The sequence below is a fragment of the Triticum dicoccoides genome, chromosome 6B (genome assembly GCF_002162155.2).
Source record: "Triticum dicoccoides isolate Atlit2015 ecotype Zavitan chromosome 6B, WEW_v2.0, whole genome shotgun sequence".
NCBI classification, from domain to species: Eukaryota; Viridiplantae; Streptophyta; class Magnoliopsida; order Poales; family Poaceae; genus Triticum; species Triticum dicoccoides.
The window spans coordinates 294736153-294745456 of record NC_041391.1 but is presented as its reverse complement, the minus strand read 5'-3'; positions in this window follow the sequence as shown (position 1 = coordinate 294745456).

The window sequence follows — 9304 nt, the reverse complement described above, 5'->3', positions numbered from 1 at the left end:
GATGATCATATGAGGACTTTGATCCTTTTGAGGAATTTTATCCATGTGAGGAATTTGGTCCGTATGAGGACTTGGATCCATATGAAGAATTTGGTCCCTATGAAGAATTTGATCTGGAGTTCCTATTCTTCATAGGTGGTGTCATGAGGACATTCACCTGAAGACTTTCAAGGCAACTTTTGGGAACCTAGATTTTCTTCATAGGGGAACCGTTCCTGCAGTTAGTGCCAACATATCTAGCAAATACTTCACCATTATGATTTTTGAACAGTTTATAGTTGGAGTCAAATGACTCATCAGAAGAATGAGGAGATTCACATGAAAAGCCAGATAAATTGGATGGATCAACTAGAGGTCCCTTTGCAGCAACCCATGAGGTTTTGGGGTACTGCTCAGGCTTCCAATATGTTCCATCAGCATTGAGTTTCCTCTCAAAGGCAATACCCTCTTTCCTAGGGTTCCTGTTTAGGATCTGCTTTTTAAGCACATCACAAAGAGTCTGATGCCCTTTGAGGCTTTTGTACATGCCTGTCATGTACAATTTCTTCAGCCCTGCATCATCAGTGATACTAGCAATGTCCTTAGATGAGGAATTAGTGATAGCAGAGATATATGAAGAATTTGTAGCATTATAAGCATTTGAACATTCAGGTGATGAATTAGTAGTTTCACGTTCAATGCACTTCAAACATGGAGGAACAAATTCTTTCTGAGTAGCGCTGATTTGTTGAGCAAGTAATGAATCATGCTCCTTCTGAAGATCTTCATAACTCACTCTTAGCTTCTCAAGATCTTGCTTTCTTTGAAGAAATTCATAAGAAAGCTTCTCATGATCAGACAAGAGAGTGTTATGATGACCTTGAAGGTTGTCAAACTTGGACTGAAGTCTCTGAAGATTTTCAGTCAAGGTTTTAGTGCGATCCATTTCTTCACCCAACATATCATCACTTTTATCTAGCATTTTTTGAACCTTTTCAAAAGCCTTTTGCTGTTTTACAGCAATTTTAGCAAGTTTAGAGTAGCTGGGCTTGAGGTTTTCATCAGATTCATCCTCACTGGATTCAGAGGAGGCGTATTTAGTTACCTTGGCACCCTTTGCTGAAGCAATAGGTGGGAGCGTAGTCATCATTGTCTTCATCCGCCTTGTTGGTGATGCCATTTTCTTCAGAGTTAAAGATAGACTTGCTGATGAATGCAGTAGCGAGAGCTAGGCTCGCCACCCCAGACTCGGACTCCTCAGATGCCTCCTCATCCTCATGTTCCTTAGATTCAGCCTCAGAGTCCATTTCCTTGCCAATGAATGCCCGAGCCTTCTTGGAGCTGCTCTTCTTGTGAGATGAAGAATTCGAGGATTTTGATGATGAAGACTTTGAAGATTTCGTATTCTTCTTTGCGTCATCAGAACTGTATTCCTTGTATTTCTTCTTCTTTGATTCCTTATCCCACTGAGGACAATCTTGAATGTAGTGACCAGGTTTCTTGCATTTGTGGCATAGCCTCTTCTTGTAGTCACTGGATGAGGAATCATTGCTCCTTGAGGATTTTCCAAAGCAACCACGTCTTGAGAACTTCTGAAATTTCTTCACGAGCAGTGCTAGTTCCTGGCTCAGTTCTTCAGGATCACCAAGGCTGCTATCAGAGTCTTCATCTTTAGACTCAGAGACTGCCTTGGCCTTCAGAGCATGTGATCTGCCATAGCTCGAACCATAGAGATCTCTCTTCTCATCAAGCTGGAACTCATGAGTATTTAGCCTCTTGAGGATATCAGCGGGATCAAGTGACTTGTAATCAGCACGTTCTTGAATCATCGGTGCTAGAGTATCAAATGAAGAATCGAGCGATCTCAACAATTTCTTCACCACCTCATGGTTGGTGATGTCATTGGCGCCAAGCGCTTGAAGCTCATTTGAGATGTCAGTGAGGCAATCGAAGGTTTGCTGAACATTTTCATTGTCGAGTCTTTTGAAGCAGTTGAAGAGATTGTGAAGAACGTCAACACGAGAGTCACGTTGAGTTGAGACTCCTTCATTCACTTTGGACAGCCTATCCCAGATAAGCTTAGTAGTTTCCAAAACACTCACTCTTCCATATTACCCTTTGCTCAGATGGCAACATATGATATTCTTCGCTTGAGAATCGAGTTGCTTGAATCTCTTCACATCAGTAGCGTTTAGAGAAGGTGTGACTGAGGGAACAACATTTTCAAAAACATACCAGAGATCATTATCAATTGCCTCAAGATGCATTCGCATCTTATTCTTCCAGTAGGGGTAGTCCATTCCATTGAAGGTAGGACACCCAGCAGAGACCTTGATCATACATGCGGTTGACATAACTAAAACTCCATGCAGTTAAACCAAAATCACACAGAACAAGGGAGTACCTTGCTCTGATACCAATTGAAAGTGCGTTATATCGACTAGAGGGGGGTGAATAAGCGATTTTTATGAATTCTTCACTGAGGAATTTGCTGGTGAGGAAATTCCTTAGCGAAGAACTACTTGCAGCGGGATAAGTACTCAAAGGTAAATATAACAGAACACAAGCATACTCATCATGATGAGATGAAGACAAGCATAGAGTACAGAGAGCGTAAACACAGGATAACACAAGATGAAGACGGACAGACTGAAGAAATTGAACCAAGGAAATTGAGAAAGTCATCAGTCAAAGTCTTCAAACAGATATGAACAAGCACACAACAACTGAAATGAGGAAATGAAAGAGTTGAGGAAATAGAACCAGTAAGCTTGGTGAAGACAATGATTTGGTAGACCAGTTCCAACTGCTGTCTCAGTTGTATGTCTAGTTGGAGCGGCTAGGTATTTAAACCTGAGGACACACAGTCCTCACCGTATTCTCCTTGAGCTAAGGTCACACAGACCTCGCCCAAATCACTCGTGGTAAGTCTTCAGGTGACTTCCAAACCTTCACAGACTAGGTCACTCGGCGATCCACAATTCCTCTTGGATGCTCTAGACCATGACGCCTAACCGTCTGGAAGAAGCACAATCTTCAAAGGTAACAAGCATCGGATCCACGCAGGATCGATCTCTTCAGTGATGCTCAATCACTTTGGGTTTGTAGGTGTGTTGGGTTTGGGTTTTCCTCACTTGATGATTTTTGCTCAAAGTCCTCAGAGGATGGGATGCTCTCAAATGACAAGTGTCAGTTTCTCTCGTAGCAGCCAACCAGCTAGTGGTTATAGGGGGCAGCTATTTATAGCCTAGGGAGCAGCCTGACATGATAAGACATAAATGCCCTTCAATGATATGACCATTAGGTGGGTAGATATTTTGGGACAGGTGGCGCATAGCACAACAACGGTCAGAATTTTGACTCTCAAATTCCTCAGAGCTATCATGTTCCTCACTGTGTAGGCAATCCGCACTGGCGAATTCCTAACTCCTCAGTCAGAACAAATTCCTCAGAGACCAAAAGAACTTCTTCTCTGTCACTGAAGAATACGACTGAACTGTATGAGATTTCCAATGGCTTCACTCGAAGGGATTCATAGGTGTAGGATTTTGAGTTGAGCATCACATGGAAATTTTACCTTAGTATTTCCTCGACCCCCTTTAACAGTACGGTGTTTCCTATGACTCAAGAAAGAGAAAATGAAACTACAAAAACAAAAGTCTTCACACTTCATGTTTCTCGAATGATTGCCAAGTCTTCAAGGTCACACCAATTTCTTCACTTTCAAAGTCTTCAGAAAGTCTTCAGAAATCCAAAGTCTTCAGTTGAAGAACTTCATTTTTAGGGGACGACTTTCTTTGTAAATATCAAACTCCTCATAGACTTATAGACCTGTGTACACTCACAAACGCTTCAGTCTCTTAACCTATAAGTCTTCAATACACCAAAATCAATAAGGGGCACTAGATGCACTTACAGGTTACCACAAATCTAGATGATGATGTCATGGCGAGTTACAAATTTTTTTATAAGAGCAAAAGATTTTTCTGAAGTGTCGAAGATTGACATGAACCAGTTCAAATCAATCTGGGGCCTAATGTTGGGGATATAACTATTGGTATGACCCGCCCAGGAGGGGCCGGGTTATACTTACAAATATTATTGAAGCCCAAAACCCAGGATAGAGATGGCAGTTCAGTTAAGGGCCCAAAGCCCAGAGGCGACTTAATGCCCGTAGTGATAAACCGCCATGTATACGTGACTTGTATTGTAAGGCAAGAATAGTTAAGAGACCAAGCTGGACACTATTTATGAGCCGGCCGGGACTCTGTAGAGCCACTAGGCGTCGACCTCTGTATATAAAGGGACGACCCAATGGTGGTTCAGGGAAAGTAACATCAACTTGAGAGCTAGGCCAAGCGATTCGTTCCCTGGTTATCGAGATATCAGCAATCCCACTCAAACTGGATCGTAGGCTTTTACCTTCATCGTAAGGGGCTGAACCAGTATAAATCTCGTGTCCTTTGTCTCGATTAACCCCTTTAAGCTTCCTAGTTGCGATGGCTCCTCGACTAAGTCCTTTCACTAGGACATCTGACGTGACAATTCCACGACACTCATGTTTAGTGAGGTTTGCCATTCAGAAATAAGAGAGGAAATTAAACATATTCTGGGGTGGTCACTGAATCCTTTGAAAGCAAGTATCTTGGACTGCCTACTCCCGAGGGGAGAATGAAAGATGAGCAATTCCAACCAATTATGGACATATTTGGTAAGAGATGTAGTGACTGGTCAGAGAAGTTTATGTCGTTTGCAGCAAAGGAAGTTCATGTGAAATCGGTTGTCTAGGCCCTCCCAACTTTCACCATGAGCGTCTTTATGCTCTCCAGAGGTTTCTGTGACAAATATGAGAAAATGAGTTGGAACTTTTGGTGGGGTGACGATGAGGGGCATAGGAAGGTGCATTGGATGGCGTGGGATCGCATGATCAAGCTAAAGAGGGAGGGGGCATTGGATTTAGAGACATGCATTTGTTTAAGCAAGCGCTCCTGGCCAAGCAGGGATGGAGGCTCATTCAAAATCCAGATATCCTGTGTGCAAGAGTACTCAAGTCAAAGTACTACCCAAATGGGAACCTGCTGGACACAGTGTTTACAAACGATGCGTCTCCGGTCTAGAGAGCCATTGAGTTTGGTTTGGAACTTCTGAAAAAAGGGTCTTATGACTGCTGTGTCCAGAGAGATCAATGGATCCCAAGGAAAGAGGGCCTTATGACTGCTGCCTTCATTAGGAGATCCCGGATTAGATGGGTCAACCAACTTATGTTGTCCGATAATAAGGAATGGAATGTGCCTCTCATCAGGCAAATATTCTATCCCTTTGACGCTGATGAGATCTGCAAGCTAAATATCCCTTCTTCGGAGGTGGGCGACTGTATTGCTTGGCATTATGAGAAGAATGACATTTTCTCAGTCAAGAGTGCATATAGACTTGCGGCTACTAACCTAGAGCAAGTGTCTCACACCCCGTCGAGCTCCACTAGGGACCCAAATGATCGTAGCATCTGGGATCTCATTTGGAAAACAAAAGTCCCCAGGAAGATCTGCATCTTTGCTTGGAGGGTTGCAACTAATACCCTGGCCACCAAGAAAACAAATGGAAGAGAACGTTGGAAGTTGATGCCACCTGCAGCTTATGTGGCAATGGTGTCGAGGACGAACACCACGCGGTTATAGCATGTACTAAAAGCAGGGCCCTGGGGGCAGTAATGAGAGAAGTATGGAGGCTACCTACTGAGAACAAGCTAAGATTCACCGGAGATGATTGGCTGCAAGTTGTACTGGACACTGAAAATGAGGAGATGCACGCCAAACTGCTGCTACTCCTGTGGCGCTGCTCGCACTTCAGGGAGGACTGCATGCGTAATAATGGGAGAGAATTTATCAGGGCTTCAGTGCAGTTTTTAAAGCAGTACGAGGAAGATCTGAAAAGAACCGATGCGATCAACGATAGGCAGAAAGGGCACAATGATTTGGGTGAGGGAGAGAGAAAGAACCGGCTGCTTCCCGCCACCCAGGGGGACAAGTGGAGAGTGCCGGTACGTGGGACTGCTAAAATTAACTCCGACACAGCGTTCTGTGTAGCTACCGGGGAGAGTGCGGCGGGGTTGGTAGCCCGGGACCACAGAGGCCTGGTTTTCTTATATGTCTGCAAAAAGCTCCTGTTATGCAGCAGTGTTGAGGAAGCCGAGGCGCGTGCGGCCCTTATCGGCCTTTAGACAATGAGTAGATATTTCAATGGTGAGGTGGAGCTTGAGATGGATAACCGAAACATCACAACGGACCTAACCTCTCAGCAACCGTCCTGGACCACCTGCTATGGCCTAATAATGGATATGAAAGAGGCGATGAAGGGTTTTGCTGCATGCAGCGTCCAGTACGGGAGTCGGCAGAACAACAAACTGGCGCATGGATTGGCGGCGCTGAACAGGAGTATGGTGACAAAGTGTTGATTGCAGACGTCCCACAGAGTCTCCAATCGCTGATGTTGTCCGAGTTTAGTGCTCCCGAGGAGTAGTTTATCTACTCTGTCCTCAAAATAATAACAATAATAATAATAATTCATTATAGGTATAACCAAATTAATTCATGATACAGGAGACATGCATTAACCAGTATATTTTTCAACATTTGTTATATCCATCTAAATTGTAAAAACGCACTTGATATATCACATCTCCAGATCAAACATTGATAGATCTTGTCCCCACCTTATCAAAACATGGAGCTAGACACATGTCATCAGGTAAGGCATGCGGCCCAGATGAACAGAATGGAGATGTGAGAGGTTTGAGGTGGCGCGATGCTCCTGGACCGTGGAGTAACTAGCGATATAGAATTCGTTGTGGTTTTAATGGAGGCATTGGTGTTGTGGCCCATGGAACACAATCTGATCTTAATTGATCTATAGCTGAGTCTTTGGTATTCCGAATGAGAAATGTTCGGTTGAAGAGGGTACCCGAGAGCATCTACAATCAGGATTGGCTAATTTGATCCTCAAACATGCCCGGTCAGTGATTGGGCGCGTCCGTTTTAAGCCTCCATTTATGCATGCGTACAATCATGTCCCCTATATCCTCCTCAAATGGTCCGGTCAAATACATGTGATTGGTGAGGATGAAGAGAGAAAGAGAAAAGAAATAATAAAAAAAGAAAAAGTGGTCCATTGATGGGCTGCATCCTATGTGGAGGGCTGCCTGGACATCCCCATATCCTCCCCATATCTGGTGTGGATATGAAGATTTGCGGACAGCTTGGTCGTATGAAGACAAAGTTCAGGGGTCTAACTAGTTTTTTCCCTTCTTTCTTCTGCTCGGACCTCGAACAGTGACCGAGCTGTCCGCATGAACATTTGAGAGGTCCGGTTATAGATGCTGTGAGCTCCCACCTTTCCACGTGATATTTACTTTGCCAACATTATTCCTCCTAGGGCGTCTTTTCCCTGGAGATTTCTCCATTCGCGTCCAAACATGCTCTCATTGTCGTTTGGTGCACCATGCATAGCGATTTATTGTTAGCCTTTGAGGTGCTAATGTGTCAAGCTTTGTAAGAAATCTTAGCATCCACCTTTTTTATGCTATAATTTCTCAGTCAAATGTTTCCGGATGAAGGAAGTATTATGGAGTGATGTGCTAAGAAAAAATGGCTAGAACCAGGTTCTAAAAGAGAGTTGACTATATGTGGGGCCTAAGGTGGCCTAAATTGTGAGAGAAATGAGATGACAAAGAAATATAATATTACGGCATGTGGCCCAAAAGTATGTGCTAAGAGAAAATTAACATTGGGGCAAATATAAAATCAAGTTCTAACAATTTTATTAGAACTAACTACACTACTCATGTTCTAAGAGCATCTACAACTGGGCATCCCAAACCCATCTCAAATGCCCGGGCTAACAACCCGGCAGTGACCGGTCACAAAAAGGTGACCCAGAGGGGAGCCTCAAACATCCGGGCTGACTGGCATCCCTCATATCCAGCCCAAATGTAGGGCGGATATGGGAGAGCCTAGGCGCGTCCGCCACGTCGGAATCGACACCCTGCCCCACCATAAATTGCACCAAATCCACCAAACCCTTCCCTCCTCCCTCCTACCTCCAACCTTTCCCGCGATTAAACCCTTGTTGTCCGCCACCCTTGCTCCCCATCCTCACCGTCGGTCCCGATCCGCCGCCCTAGATGTGGTCCAGCCCGTCCTTTACCAATGCTTAGTCCTAGATCGCTTGATTGATATATTTGTTATTCATTAGATTTTACAATCCATAAGTGATAAAGCTGTTGCATGGAGCTTCAACCAGTATAGAAATAAAAGCATGCAAAGTGCTTTTGTAGGCTAGTGGTTTTGTCCTTTTCCCCCTGTTATTAAACAACCTGAATTAACAGTTGGCTTGTTCAACATTCAACATGTTTGATAGGCTTATAATTTTTCTATAAATACATGTCTATTGATATAAGAAATAATTTATTATCGGTATAACCAAATTAATTCATGATAGAGGAGACATGCATTAACAAGTATAATTTTCAGTATTTGTTATATCCATCTAAATTGTAAAAACGCACTTGATATATCACATCTCCAGATCAAACATTGATAGATCTTGTCCCCACCTAATCAAAACATGGAGCTAGACACATGTCATCAAGTGAGACATGCCGCCCAGATGAACAGGATGGAGATGTGAGGGGTTTGAGGCGGCGCGGTGCTCCCGGACCGTGGAGTAACTAGCGCATGAAGAGTTCGTTGTGCTTTTAATGGAGGCATTGGTGTTGTGGCCCATGGAACGCAATCTGATCTTAATTGATCTATAGCTGAGTCTTTGGTGTTCTGAATGAGAAATGTTTGGTTGAAGAGGGTATCCGAGAGCATCTACGATCATGATTGGCTAATTTTGATCCTCAAACGTGTCCGGTCAGTGATTGGGCGCGTCCGTTTTAAGCCTCTATTTATGCATGCGTACAATCATGTCCCCTATATCCTCCTCAAATGGTCCGGTCAAATACATGTGATTGGTGAGGATGAAGAGAGAAAGAGAAAAGAAAGAATAAAAAAAGAGAATAAGTGGTCCAGGATGGGCTGCATCCTACATGGAGGGCTGCCCGGATATCCCCATATCCTCCCCATATCTGGTGTGGATTTGGAGATTTGTGGACTGCTCGGTCTTATGAAGACAAAGTTCAAGGGTCTGACTGGTTTTTTTTCTTCTTTCTTCTGTTCAGATAGTGACCGAGCTGTCCGAATGAACATTTGATAGGTCCAATTATAGATGCTGTGAGCTCCCACCTTTCCACGTGATATTTACTTTGCCAACATTATTCCACCTAGGG